Source organism: Ciconia boyciana, chromosome 4 (genome assembly GCF_034638445.1).
Source record: "Ciconia boyciana chromosome 4, ASM3463844v1, whole genome shotgun sequence".
Taxonomy (NCBI): domain Eukaryota; kingdom Metazoa; phylum Chordata; class Aves; order Ciconiiformes; family Ciconiidae; genus Ciconia; species Ciconia boyciana.
Genome location: NC_132937.1, coordinates 6310949 through 6327138, shown reverse-complemented (window position 1 = coordinate 6327138; position 16190 = coordinate 6310949).

The following is a 16190-nucleotide window of genomic DNA, read 5'->3' as shown; positions in this document are numbered from 1 at the left end:
CACAAGAGGGAGCTATTGTTTACAGCAGCTTTCCAATGCTCAGTTTTTGTTGAAAGTATACTCTGTGCTTAAGCTTTCCTTAGTATCAAATTTGCTCTTTCAATTGACTGATAAATGTATATTGCAAAGTTAAAAAAAACACTGACAGTCTTGGTCATATATAATGTAGGCATAGATCTAAGAAATGTGTTACAACACCAGTGTGTAATGCCTCAGACTTAAACACTGGTCAGGCTTCCAGCTGGTCAGTGAAATCCATGTATCACTTTAGGTACCAGGACTCCCTGTATAACATGTAGGGATCTCGAAGAGTGAGATTCAAAAACAACAGCATTCTGAGCAGAGAGCTGCAAAAGCTACTCAATAGGAAATGAAGAAAAAGATAATCCAGGACAAACATGGCTTGCTCTTGGCAATAGAAAGGAATTAATCTCTGATTAATATTCACAACTCTCAGTCCTCTGCAGGGGATAGGTACATGCACTAGCCTTTTTTCACAGTGTGTAGTTCTAGGATGAGGTGGTGGTGACTGTCCCCGCTAATTCAGTTTCTTCAGGATTGGAAGGCTCAGCTAAGAAAGGCATATTCAAGTCTCTTCTCTGACTGAGGAGGGACTTCAATTGATTTTGTGAAAAGGAGAGACCTGGGGAAGATCTAAAAAAACCCTCGGAAAAAGACAGAGAATGAAAACTTGACTGTGGTGAAGTAGATATGAATAATAAAGGATAAACTGACTGGATTTTATGTAAAGAATCTAAAGCTTAGGTATATTTTCTGCATTGCTGTGGTGGGTTGACTCCCCTCTCCTGGGGGATGAGGAGAAAAATAGAAGGAAGGTGAAAAGACTCATGGATCAAGATAATTACAACTTAATAAGAAAAGCAAAAGCTGCGCACACAAACAAAGCAAAAAGAGGTATTCATACTCTACTTCCCATCAGCAGGCAGGTGTTCAGCCACTTCCTGGGAAGCAGGGCCTCAGCACACATAATGGTTGCTTGGGTAGAAAAACACCATAACCATGAATGTTCCCCCTTCCTCCTCCTTTCCCCCCAGTTTTTATTCCTGAGTACGATGTCATATGGTATGGAATATCCCTTTGGTCAGTTGGAGTCAGCTGTCCTGGCTGTGTCCCCTCCCAACCTCTTGCCCAACCCCAGCCTACTGAATTTTTTTGGGGGAAGAGAGAAAACCTTGATGCTGTGCAAGCACTGCTCAGCAAAAGCCAAAAGACTTGTGTGTTATTAACACTGCTTTAGCCACAAATGCAAAGCACAGCACCATATGGGCTGCTATGAGGAAAGTTAACTTCATAACTTCATCCCAGCCAGACCCAGTACAAATGCTCTTCTCAATGAATTGCATTTTGGTTTCTTTTGATCTGTTTTTCCCCCAGTCAGGGCCTAATTCTGGCAATGCCATTACATTTACCTCATGAAAGAAAGACATGTTCTTTAAAAAGTGCAGTTTTACCTGCTGAAATTTAAAATACTTAGGACGTGATATAATACTCTTAAAAAAACCTAGTCTGCTCTTTACAACAGACTAGGAGTCTGTTGTAAAGAGAGGAGTCTGTTGTAAAGAGTCTGTCTGTAAAGAGTCTACTCTTTACAACAGACTATTAGACCAACTATAGTTGGTCTAATAAAATATATAATTTTCTCTACAAAAATTGTTTTGATTAAAGCATTTTAAGCAATATTGTGGCTATGTAATGGAGAGGTTTTAAAAGACCAGCAACTTCATACAAAAATTATTATTTTTTTTTTTCATTTCTGTCACATACATTTAAGTCAAATGTAACATTTTCTGCCTAAACTGTTCTACCAAAAAGCATCACATTTTAAGTCACTTTTAAACCTTGTAACTTACCGGAAGTAAAGCAAGATAAGTACTCAGACTTTTTGAAATCGAAACTTTGAAACATGAACACTTGCTTTGAGAGAGAGTAGGCAGATTGGCTGTTGTCTTGAGCAACAGCAAAAGATTGTATTTGGATAGAAAAGAAATCTTAAACCCAGCTTTGGGGACCAAGCTAGGACATCTGGCAGGGTTTGATAGGGTTCTCCTTTAGCACTCTGCCATGTGTTGGGAAACATAACCACTTACAAGGGGAGAAAAGACAGATTTTTGTTGCTGTTGTGATTTACTCCAGCCGGCAACTAAGCACCACACAGCTGCTCGCTCACTCCCCCCCGGTGGGATGGGGGAGAGAATCGGAAGAGTAAAAGTCAGAAAACTCGTGGGTTGAGATAAAGACAGTTTAATAGGGAAAGCAAAAGCTGTGCACGCACAAGCAAAGCAAAACAAAGAATTCACTCACTCCTTCCCATGGGCAGGCAGGTGTTCAGCCATCTCCAGGAAAACAGGGCTCCATCACGCCTAACAGTTACCTGGGAAGACAAACACCATCTCTCCGAACGTCCCCCTCTTCCTTCTTCTTCCCCCAGCTTTATATGCTGAGCATGACATCATATGGTATGGAATAGCCCTTTGGTCAGTTGGGGTCAGCTGTCCTAGCTGTGTCCCCTCCCAACTTCTTGTGCACCCCCAGCCTACTCACTGGTGGGGTGGTGTGAGAAGCAGAAAAGGCCTTGACTCTGCATAAGCACTGCTCAGCAATAACAAAAGCATCCCTGTATTATTATCAACACTGTTTTCAGCGCAAATCCAAAACATAGCCTCATACTAGCTTCTATGAAGAAAATTAACTCTATCCTAGCCAAAACCAGCACATTCTCCACCCCTTATTCCATACCATTTACGTCATGCTCAGGTATCACACTATCCAATACAACCTCATTAACCACCACCCCCATTCCCATCCTTTGATATAATACACAGATATCATTCCCTTAGTCTATGGACCACCCTTGTAAAGTGTCCGTAAAATGTTCACAAATGTCCAGTGAGTTCATTTAGTCCATGACTTTGGGCTCCATCTGTTATGGTGGTCACTCAGGACAGGAGAGGTGGTATGTTTCTTGGAGTTATTGGGCACCAAAGCCAGCTCAGTTCAGGTCGCTGCTGCACTTGCACTGCTTCTTGTAAGGCTTGTCCTCCATTGGTTCAGGTGGTTCCTGCTATAGTATTTCCTATAACATGCAACTCAAATCATGGGTTACAACAATTTAAAGGTATTTCCATTACAATCTCCACTCCTGGTCCCTTTGGACCAGACCATCGGGTTTAACATTGCAATGAGCTCCTCCCCTTGCTCCTGCTCTGGCTTGGACTTATCCACAGACTGCACTCCCTTAGGGGTGTACCTGCTCCAAGTGGAGCCTTATCTATGAGCCACAGTCTCTCCAGGGGTGTACCTGCTGCGGCATAGACTTATCCACAGCCACAGTTGCTTTGAGGTGCATCTGTTCCAGCGTGGCCTTCTCCATGGGCCACAATGCCTTCAGAGATAGACTTCCTCTGGTGTGGCCTTACCCACAGCCACAGTCCCTTCAGGAGTGTACCTGCTCCAACATGGCCTTACCCATGGCTGCAGTCCCTCCAGGGGAGTACCTGCTCTGTCCTGGGCTTATCCATGGCCACACGCTTTGAGGTGCTCCAGCATGACCTCATGCACAGCCACTGATGCTTCAAAGTGTACCTTCTCCAGCATGGACTTATCCTTGGGAAACAGTCCCTTCAGAGGTATACCTGCGGTGGCACAGACATAACTACGGCCACAGACACTTCGAGATGTACCTGCTCCAGTGTGGATTTATCCACGGCCACAGATGCTTTGGGGTGTCCTGCTCCCACGTGGATTCATCCACAGGTCACAGTCCCTTTGACTCGAGTTCACACTGGAGGTCCAGCCTGTCCAGTACAGCAGCACAGAAACAGCAGCAATGCCCTGGCCATCTGCCAGCCCAGGCGCATGGCCATTGCCGTTATCAAAATGTTCCCAGGCACAGCAGAGTAAGGTGATAAACAATAGAGCTGTACAGCAAGCAGCGAAAGCAAAAAGCAGCCACTAACAAGCCCTAGACTCTAATATACAGTAAGGCAAGCAAGCCCCATGGCAAGCACAGAAGCCTGCCAATTAATAGCTAAACAGCAATAACAGCTATAAATTCTATCATCTAGCACATTCCAATCAAATCTGTCGTTATCTTGAAATCTTCGAGCCCCACGTTGGGCGCCTGTCGTGGTTTAGCTTCAGTCGGCAACTAAACACCACACAGCCGCTTGCTCACCCTCCCCCCCGGTGGGATGGGGGAGAGAATCAGAAGAGTAAAAGTAAGAAAACTCATGGCTTGAGATAAGAACAGTTTAATAATTGGGAAAAAGAAAAATAATAGATAGTAATGAAAAGGAAAATAACAAGAGAGTGAGAGAGGAACAAAACCCAGGGAAAAACAACAAGTGATGCAACCACTCACCGCCCGCCAACCGATGCCCAGCCAGTCCCCGAGCAGCGATCGCTGCCCCCCGGCCAACTCCCCCCAGTTTATGTACTGAGCATGATGTCATATGGTATGGAATAGCCCTTTGGTCAGTTGGGGTCAGCTGTCCCAGCTGTGTCCCCTCCCAACTTCCTGTGCACCCCCAACCTTCTCGCTGGTGGGGTGGTGTGAGAAGCAGAAAAGGCCTTGACTCTGCATAAGCACTGCTCAGCAGTAACTGAAACGTCCCTGTATTATCAACACTGTTTTCAGCACAAATCCAAAACATAGCCTCATACTAGATACTATGAAGAAAATTAACTGTATCCCAGCCAAAACCAGCACAGCTGGTCAGCCATAGAGGTTCAAAGACTGTTTTGATTTCCTTAAATACAGAACACTTTCACTTTTAACTGAGGTCAGAAACTCAGTGCTCAGGATTGTTAAGGAGTAATGAAAATTATTTCTTTGAAGTGTGTCATGTTAAATGATTACAACTTTACCAAACAGCTGAAATAAAGTTTAACCTTCACAAGTTTGAAAGGTCTTTGAGAAAGTAAGCTTGCATTTATAATTCAGTTTTTGAAGGGAAAATGAATATGGAAAAATGTTGAACAAAATTCACATGAGAATTCAATATTTGCTTGTTTCCTTTTCATTTTAATGTTTATTGAATATTAAGTGTGTAAGATAACAAGTGAAACTAGATATTTTGACTTGGACTATGTTCCTCCTCTTGATCGGTAATCAACTGGCAACGTTTGTACCTTTTGTGGGAAATTGGATCTGGCTTACAGAAGAGAGGTAAATGTTAATCATTGGGTCTCTTTCATGAATTCCTGTAAATGGAATTCAAGTAAGGGGAAAAGCAGTAGCTAGTCTGGGCTATCCAACTGTCTGACATGACTTCATGCTACAAAAATGTTCTGGTTTCAATGAGTGTTTCTGGAAAGCTCACTGGAAATTCAAGCTTTCTTCTGCTTACCAGATCTCAAAAGGACCTAGGAAGTCAGAGAACTGTAAGTTAAAATACAAAGATATTAGTGTAAAGTATACTTGTATATCTTTCATTAGTAAGAAGATGATCTACCTAACAAGCTCATTCAGTGCTTTCCATTTGTCTTAATTTTTTTTGCAAATAAAACACTCGGGTAAATCCCTAGTGGCTTCTGGCTATACTGGAGTCTTAATTAACTAATTCTGCAGTAAATATATAAACAAGTTATAAAGGCCTAATAATTAAAACAGTATGTAGCTTACCTACCAAGGAATTGCTCAGGAAAAGTGATTGTTTACACGGTTTAAGTATGAACTATAAGACTACAGATATGAAAGTTCACTGAGAAAAAAACCTGGTTTTTGTCTTCTGTCACAGTACATCAGAAGTTCTTGCTATCAGGAATTTTACTAGGGTAGGTGATTTCTCTTTGCAGCCTATCTTTCAAAGTGGAGTTCCAGTTTCTGTCAGAATGAAGTACAGCAGGCTATCTCTGAGAGAAAAGATAGCATAAAGGAGAAAGCACTCAGTTGTCTTTCTGCCATGTACTTGCCCATGGTCACACAGAGAAAAATATTCAGAGCTTGGGTGACAGGTGATGACAACTTCTAACTAACAGACAGGAGGAATTGTCTACCATTGTCACTATGAAAATAGGAGAGAAACGCACTTAGAACAGCTACGCAAAATGCTTCACAAACATGTTAGAGTGATATGAGCGTGTCAGAAATCTTAATCCTAAAAAGTTCCTCAATTTGTAGACCTGCACAAAGACATTATAGACACAGTCTTCTGGAAGTGGAAAAGGATCAGGAAAACCCACAAAATTATTTGGACTCTTGCATGTCTACAAAAAGATGAGTAACATGCCGAGTAGTTTAGAGCACAGAGCAATCTTGGATTTCATATGATGAAATTGTGGTTGTGCCAGAAGATAAGCCATAGAATCATGTGTTCCCTTTTGAGAAAGAAAAGGGACAAGGCAAAATATGATGACAACGACTTCTGCAGCAAGTTTATATGTGCACACCATTTTTTAAATTTTTTTTTCACCCACTCGTGTAAGGATTAATAGGAAAGAGGTACAAGAATACAATTTCTCTTTGATTTGTTACATAACTAGTCCACATAAAGAAACTAGGAATGATTTTATGTGCCTCTAAATCTAAAGCCTAATCTGATGGAAGTCTCAGAGAATATGCTAGTATGAGACTGATAATGAAGATTGTTTGCCCAGAACACATTCCTTCAGAAAATCGTTCTCTTTACTACAAATTGGCTCAGACAACAAGTCTTCAAAAAAGAACTGTATCACAAAAGCACAGAGCTTTCTCAGTGCAGATTGCTCATGACTTCGGGCTGGAAGCCTTGTGTCAAAACAGAACAAAAGCCTGTCTGCTTAAGAGGAGTTTCTTTCCAATAATCTCTGTTCCACAATGGCAAAGTTCTGCCAGCCACATGAGGCACAGCAAGAGGAAGAAGAGAGCTCAAGAGGAAATTTGGCCTTGTACCTATTCCAGCTTTAGTCATTCTTTTTTAACAAAATTCAGCTGTCATCCATGTGGAACACAAACACCTGGGAGGAAGTACAGAAACACCAGGTATTAGAGGTAGTAGCGCAACCAGTGACTGCTGCATTCTTTGCCAAGTCCTGCTGTTTTGCTAGATGAAAACAGTAATGCAAATCCTATCATAAAAACTAATGTATTAGGATGAATGAGGATATCCAGCAGATGACTGAGACACAAATTTTCTTTGAAACAAAGAAACAACAGGGTTAATACCGTATTTTTATGAATTTGTTGTTGCTGCATTGCTTCACTGTCTCTCAGGTAGAGGGAAATAAAACATTGAATGGACAATAAAAACTGCTCACTTTCTTCCCCTTAAGGTTACTCTTCCAGAACCCAATATCAGTATCCAATTGGGTTTTTCAATATCCCATCATTTCTCTAGTAATCATCTCATCTGTCCCTTGAAAAGGTATCTTCCCAGTACTTCCTTCGATAAGCCACCTAAACTTGAATTGCTTATCTTTTGTCTTTGTAAGGGATACTGTAAGATCCATGGGACCTAACACAATGATATAAAATAGGTAGATATCAGTAGGTTAACAGATAATCCAGGGACTATACCAGTACTGACTATGAAACCAAAGACATCTCCATGGTTATGTTTTGAATTACATGTTGAATTCTTTGATGGTGGCTGATACTTAATCACAGACTTGAGAATCAGAGAGTCTGTTTCAGGCATGGTCAGTAGCTTCAGCCTCTCTGGTTATTAAGGAAGCAAAATGACCATGGACTAATTGTGTAGTCCTCCAAGATTAGTTCTGACCCGTGTAGCTTATATGAATCTTTATTCAGTAATTAGATCTCAACTCTTTGACTCTTGTGGGTACTTTATATTGTATTTCTTCAGGGATGGATGAGCACTGAAGCAGGGATAGCCAAACTCTTCTAAGCTACAGTATCCTCTATAAAACATGGGTAATATCTTCTTATCTTGGAAGGAGTACTGAGAAGAAATACATTAAGCATTCTAAGGTGCTGAGCTACTCTAGTAATAAGGCTCACGTTAAGAACATGAAGTAGATGGTCACAGTCTCTTCCCTTCAAAAAGAAATATCTTTTTAGGCAACAGCAGTGCCACAAGAGAACAACTGAGAAGCACCAGCATGTGTTTGCTTAAGACTTACTGAATGTTTAACCAGGGACAGAAGACTTATATAGCTAAGGCCGACAACCAGCTATATTTCTATACCTTGTATGTGGAACTAGAGTAGGGCAGCTTCCAGGCAACCTGCAGTTATCCTGAATGAATGCTGATTATGGGACACTAAGCCAACTAGTGCCATAAACTACTTCAGAGGTTAGACGCCTTTTCTTAGGCTACTGTCAAGTCAGAATTAAGTAGTTTGTTTTCTGATTCTAATCTCCTTTTAATTCCACTTTTGATACCATACTAAGAATATAAAAAATAGGTTTCTTAAACACCATCTGATACTATTTAATAGGCCTACATGTATGTATGCTCTGAATGTAATTAATAATTATATAAATTTTTAAGCTTCCAGTCACTTGTATGTATCGATAGTACATTAGATACTACTAACAGCAGCTCTCTTCTATCAAGTCTTTTAGACTTTAATGCTCTAGGCCATTTTGATAGTTTTGTGCATTTTTTACTTTTTCTTTTTTACAGTTTCATTTGTGTCCTGGTTTCGGCTGGCACAGAGTTAATTTTCTTCCTAGTAGCTGGTATAGTGCGGTGCTTTGGATTTTAGTATGAGAATAATATTGATAACACGCTGATGTTTTGGCTGTCGCTAAGTGGTATTTACATTGGTCAAGGACTTTTTTTTTTCTTCAGCTCCCCATGCTCTGCCAGGTGCCCAAGAAATGGGAGGGGGCACAGCCAGGATAGTTGATCCAAACTGACCAAAGGGCTATTCCATACCATATGATGTCATGCCCAGTATATAAACTGGGGGAGTTGGCCAGGGGGTAGCGATCGCTGCTCGGGGACTGGCTGGGCATCGGTCGGCGGGTGGTGAGCGGTTGTATAATTATTTTTTTAAAAAAATTTTTTTTTCCTTCTTTTTTCCCTCCCTTGGGTTTTGTTCCTCTCTCTCTCTCTCGTTGTTTTCCTTCTCATTATAATTCATTATTATTATTATTATTATTATTTTGTTCCAATTATTAAACTGTTCTTATCTCAACCCACGAGTTTTCTTACTTTTGCTCTTCCGATTCTCTCCCCCATGCCACCGGGGGGGAGTGAGAGAGCGGCTGCATGGTGCTTAGTTGCCAGCTGGGGCTAAACCACGACAGTCCTTTTTGGCGCCCAACGTGGGGCACGAAGGGTTTGAGATAATAACAGATTAACCAGAGCATATTAAGGAATTCAGATCTGTTAGTAGTTGTGGGACGTGATATTGATCCATCTGTTCCTAGCATTGGTTTACCTGATCTGCACCATGCTCATTTTTTTGCTGTACATGTTAAAGATCGGTGTTGGTTTTTGCAGTTTGCTGTGCTCTGCTTTAATTGGTGATGTTTTGCCTGTGAGATTTGTTATTAAAACAGTGACCTTGGGTTTATTTTGGTATCTAAGTGCTGTACTGAAACTGTTACTGTATGTCGGGTATCATCTTATGGAGACAATGCGCAATTATACCTCTGCCTCTGAGAGGTTTTTTATGGAGGAAATGCAGAATTGTACCTTCACTACTTTCTTCTACAATGCTTCCTCCTTCATTACAATAACTTTTCAGTATTTTGAACAACCTTGGGTAGTTAAGATACTTCTATTGGTATTGCTTGGGAATATTGTTTTGATCTTGTCCAAGGTTAGTAAGCAATTTCAGAATATAATTCAGAGATCTGCCCCAAGGCTGCATAGTGTGGCAGGGTGTGTGGGATAGCATGGGCAAATGTCTAAGTTATTGGGCACCTCCAGTGTTTTGGAACTTCACCCCTGAACAAGTGCAGAATCCTGAAAAATTAGTAGACTATTTGGAAAAAGTATGCTGTCACCCTGGCAATTCTAGGGAGACACAAATCACTGCAATGTGCTGGGGTCTGGCCCATGCCTACCGAGCCCTGTTCAACACTATTCAAAACCCTCAAGGATCTGGTGACAAAATGACAGGCACTGCGGCTGCTCTAGCCTCCCCTGGGACAGGCACTGTGGCTGTTCCGATTACCCCTACGACAGGCACTGCGGCTGTTCCGATTACCCCTGCGACAGGCACTGCAGCTGTCCCGGTTACCCCTGCGACAGGCACTGCGGCTGCTCCAGCCCCCCCTGCGACAGGCACTGTGGCTGTTCTGATTACTCTTGCGACAGGCACTGCGGCTGCTCCAGCCCCCCCTGCAACAGGCACTGCAGCTGCAGCTGCTCTGGACAACTCCGTTACAAGCACTGCGGTTCAAACAGGGAACGAACCCGTGTCAGTATCAGTCGCCCCTATACATAAAAAGAAATCCTGGAAGCGAAAGTCAGCTCGTTTAGAAAGGGAAGATGAAGGAGCAGGGCCATCACAGGGAGAGGAAGAGGAAGAACTCGTAAATGAGACAGAAACCACCCGATCCCTATCCCTGAATGAGCTGCGAGATATGCGAAAAGATTTCAGCCGTCGTCCAGGGGAGCACATTGTCACCTGGCTGCTCCGATGCTGGGATAGTGGGGCCAGTAGCCTGGAATTGGAGGGTAAGGAAGCCAAGCAGCTGGGATCTATTTCTAGGGAAGGGGGCATTGACAAAGCGATTGGAAAAGGGGAACCAGCCCGCAGCCTCTGGAGGCGACTCCTGTCAGCTATAAAAGACAGATATCCCTTCAAGGAAGATGTTGTATATCGCCCTGGGAAATGGACCACCATGGAGAGAGGTATCCAGTACCTGAGGGAATTAGCTGTGCTGGAAGTGATTTATGGTGACCTGGACGACGTGCGGTCACCCACAGATTCAGACGAGGTCCAGTGCACAAGACCTATGTGCCGGAAGTTGGTACAAAATGCACCACCGTCGTGTGCCAACTCATTGGCAATACTGACCTGGAAAGATGGAGACGGTCCAACAGTGGATGAAGCTGCTAGTAACCTCCGGGAATATGAAGGAAGTATCTCTTCCTCCCTTGTCTCAGCTGTGGAGAAACTGTCCCAGGAGTTCCAACGGTTCAAAGAAGATATGTCCTACTCCCCACCTATACGGACCAGTGTCTCAGCTATTAGGAGTCAGCGTTCTTCTGCTCAAGAGAGAGGATATAGAGGGTACACACCACGGGGCACCCTATGGTTTTACCTGCGTGACCACGGAGAGGACATGAGGAAGTGGGATGGAAAACCTACCTCAACCCTAGAGACACGGGTACGTGAGTTGCAAGGAAAAACAATCACCAAAGGGGGTTCTTCCAGGAAAATTGCTGCTCTGGTTTCCAGTGGGCAGTTCCCCAGGCAGAGTAAAAGGGCTGATCTTACTCCTGATTTTAATGAAGAAACTCCTGACTCGTATATACAAGAAATGGGTAATGAATATTATGACCAGAATTAGGGGGGCCCTGCCTCCAGCCAGATGGAGGAAAGGGACAACCGGGTTTACTGGACTGTGTGGATTCGATGGCCTGGCACATCAGACCCACAGGAGTACAAGGCTCTAGTAGACACCGGTGCACAGTGTATCCTAATGCCATCAAGCTATATCAGGGCAGAACCCATCTGTATTTCTGGAGTGACAGGGGGATCCCAACAGCTGACTGTATTGGAGGCTGAAGTGAGCCTAACTGGGAATAAGTGGCAAAAGCACCCCATTGTGACTGGCCCAGAGGCTCCGTGCATCCTTGGCCTAGACTACCTCAGGAGAGGGTATTTCAAGGACCCAAAAGGCTACTGGTGGGCTTTTGGTAGAGCTGCCTTGGAGATGGAGGAAATTAAACAGCTGTCCACCTTGCCCGGTCTCTCAGAGGACCCTTCTGTTGTGGGGTTGTTGAGGGTCAAAGAACAACAGGTGCCGAGTGCTACCACAACGGTGCACCGGAGGCAATATCGCACCAACCGAGACTCCCTGATTCCCATCCATAAACTGATTTGTCGACTGGAGAGCCAAGGAGTGATCAGCAAGACTCATTCACCTTTTAACAGTCCCATATGGCCAGTGCAAAAGTCTAATGGAGAGTGGAGACTAACAGTAGACTACCATGGCCTGAATGAAGTCACGCCGCCCCTGAGTGCTGCCGTGCCGGACATGCTGGAACTGCAATATGAACTGGAGTCAAAAGCAGCCAAATGGTATGCTACAATTGATATCGCTAATGCGTTTTTCTCAATCCCTTTGGCAGCAGAGTGCAGGCCACAGTTTGCTTTCACTTGGAGGGGCATACAGTACACCTGGAATCAACTGCCCCAGGGGTGGAAACACAGCCCTACCATTTGCCATGGACTGATTCAGACTGCACTGGAACAGGGTGAAGCTCCAGAACATCTGCAATACATTGATGACATCATCGTGTGGGGCAATACAGCAGAGGAAGTTTTTGAGAAAGGGAAGAAAATAGTCCAGATCCTCCTGAAAGCCGGTTTTGCCATAAAACAAAGTAAGGTCAAGGGACCTGCACAGGAGATCCAGTTTTTAGGAATAAAATGGCAAGATGGACGTCGTCAGATCCCAATGGATGTGATCAACAAAATAACAGCCATGTCCCCACCAACTAGCAAAAAGGAAACACAAGCTTTCTTAGGCGTTGTGGGTTTTTGGAGAATGCATGTTCCAAATTACAGTCTGATCGTAAGCCCTCTCTACCAAGTGACCCGGAAGAAGAATGTTTTCAAATGGGGCCCTGAGCAACAACAAGCCTTTGACCAAATTAAATGGGAGATAGTTCATGCAGTAGCCCTTGGGCCAGTCTGGGCAGGGCAAGACATAAAAAATGTGCTCTACACCGCAGCCGGGGAGAATGGCCCTACCTGGAGCCTCTGGCAGAAAGCACCAGGGGAGACTCGAGGTCGACCCCTAGGGTTTTGGAGTCGGGGATACAGAGGATCCGAGGCCCGCTATACTCCCACTGAAAAAGAGATATTGGCAGCATATGAAGGGGTTCGAGCTGCTTTGGAAGTGGTTGGTACTGAAGCACAGCTCCTCCTGGCACCCCGACTGCCGGTGCTGGGCTGGATGTTGAAAGGGAGTGTCCCCTCTACACATCATGCAACTGATGCTACGTGGAGTAAGTGGGTTGCACTGATCACACAACGGGCTTGGATAGGAAACCCCAGTCGCCCAGGAATCTTGGAAGTCATTATGGACTGGCCAGAAGGCAAAGATTTCGGAATATCACCAGAGGAGGAGGTGACGCGTGCTGAGGAGGCCCCACTGTACAATAAACTACCAGAAAATGAGAAGCAATATGCCCTGTTTACTGATGGGTCCTGTCATCTTGTGGGAAAGCATTGGAGGTGGAAGGCTGCTGTATGGAGTCCTATACGACAAGTGGTAGAAACTGCTGAAGGAGATGGTGAATCGAGCCAATTTGCAGAAGTAAAAGCCATTCAGCTGGCTTTAGACATTGCTGAACGAGAAAAGTGGCCAGTGCATCTCTATGCTGACTCATGGATGGTGGCAAATGCCCTGTGGGGGTGGTTACAGCAATGGAAACAGAACAATTGGCAGCGCAGAGGCAAACCCATCTGGGCTGCCGCATTGTGGCAAGATATTGCTGCCCCGGTAGAGAACCTGGCTGTAAAAGTACATCACGTAGATGCTCATGTACCCAAGTGTCAGGCCACTGAGGAACATCAAAACAACCAGCAGGTGGATCAGGCTGCTAAGATTGAAGTGGCTCAGGTGGATCTGGACTGGCAACATAAGGGTGAATTATTTATAGCTAGGTGGGCCCATGACACCTCAGGCCATCAAGGAAGAGATGCAACATATAGATGGGCTCGTGATCGAGGGGTGGACTTGACCATGGACACTATTGCACAGGGTAGCCATGAATGTGAAACATGTGCTGCAATCAAGCAAGCCAAGCGGTTAAAGCCTCTGTGGTATGGAGGGCGATGGCTGAAATATAAATATGGGGAGGCCTGGCAGATCTATTATATCACGCTCCCACAAACCCGCCAAGGCAAGCGCTATGTGCTTCCAATGGTGGAAGCAACCACCGGATGGCTGGAAACATATCCTGTGCCCCATGCCACTGCCCGGAACACTATCCTGGGCCTTGAAAAGCAAGTCCTGTGGCGACATGGCACCCCAGACAGAATTGAGTCAGACAACGGGACTCATTTCCGAAACAACCTCATAGACACCTGGGCCAAAGAGCATGGCATTGAGTGGGTATATCACATCCCCTATCATGCACCAGCCTCTGGGAAAATTGAACAATACAATGGACTGTTAAAGACTACACTGCGAGCAATGGGTGGTGGGACGTTCAAACATTGGGATACATATTTAGCAAAGGCCACCTGGTTAGTCAACATTAGAGGATCTGTCAATCGAGCTGGCCCTGCCCAATCAAAACTTTTACACACTGTAGAAGGGGATAAGGTCCCTGTAGTACACATAAAAAACATGCTGGGGAAGACAGTTTGGGTTACTCCTGCCTCAGGCAAAGGCAAGCCCATTCGTGGGATTGCTTTTGCTCAAGGACCTGTGTGCCCTTGGTGGGTCATGCGAAAGGATGGGGAAGTCCGCTGTGTACCTCAAAGGGATTTGATTTTGGGTGAGAGTAGCCAATGAACTAAATGGTATGATGTTAATTGCTATATAATACTGTGTGTCATCACTTTTATGGTTATTATACACCATATCAATGGTATTTCAATAAGGATCACCCAGATTAGTGAAGAATGAACTTCGATGAAAGCAAGCAAAGTGCAGTGGTGATGGAACCAGAACTGGCTTCAGCATGCAACAATCCAGCACCATACACCATCTCTTCTGCCCTGAAGGACTGTTATGACAGATGGAGCCCAAAGCCATGGACTAAATGAACTTAATAAACATTTTAGAAGGATGGCTCATAGACCAAGGGAATGATAATTGTGTGTACATATATATATATATATCAAGAGACAGGAAAAGTGGTGGTGATTAATTGTATTAGAAAGGGTAGAACCTGGGCATGACGTAAATGGTATAGAATAAGGGGTGGATACTGTCCTGGTTTTGGCTGGGATAGAGTTAATTTTCTTCCTAGTAGCTGGTATAGTACTGTGCTTTGGATTTTAGTATGAGAATAATATTGATAACACGCTGATGTTTTGGCTGTCGCTAAGCGGTATTTACATTGGTCAAGGACTTTTTTTTTCTTCAGCTCCCCATGCTCTGCCAGGTGGATACTCTGCTTGGGGACTGGCTGGGCGTCGGTCGGCGGGTGGTGAGCGGTTGTATAATTTTTTATTTTATTTTATTTTATTTTTCCTTCTTTTTTCCCTCCCTTGGGTTTTGTTCCTCTCTCTCTCTCTCATTGTTTTCCTTCTCATTATAATTCATTATTATAATTATTATTATTATTATTATTATTATTATTATTATTATTATTATTTTGTTCCAATTATTAAACTGTTCTTATCTTAGCCCACGAGTTTTCTTACTTTTGCTCTTCCGATTCTCTCCCCCACCCCACGGGGGGGGAGTGAGCGAGCGGCTGCGTGGTGCTTAGTTGCCAGCTGGGGCTAAACCACGACAATTTGTCAGATCTTTCTTTGAATAGGAACAACAAAGTGCTTCACGTACAATGATTTTCAAAATTGATTGGGCAAAGATTTCATTTTTTTAATAAGACTAGTTGTACTTAATACAGCTAACGTTCAGTTTCCAGAGTATTCTGTATAGCTACTGAAGTCCTTTCAGGTAACTGAAATAAAACTGGATTTGTGCACAGATTTCAGAAGTTTTCAGCCTTTTTCTCCTGATAAATAAAGTCATCACTCGACTAATTTCCACATTATTCATGAACATCTACATCTAATTAAAGATATATAAATCAGTAACGTTGTCTTCACTAAGGCTATCCTAGTAATTTAGCGTAACAAGTACATAAGGACAAAAGTAGATTATGCGTAGCAAGTCTCTTATTCTCTTAAGTGACTGCTCATTACTTGAGCAGCAATTTAAGTTTTAACAGTATCCTTTTTAGATGAAGCATATATTTATCTCCTTATTGACAAGTCCAGAAAAAATTGTTTACTTTCTGAGGTCCTGTTTTCTGGGAGCTCTGTCAAATTTTCAAAAAATGCTTAAGCAGTGTAACAAATTTTAACGAACCTATGACTTTGGGCTGCAACAATTACCCTTTGAGAGACAG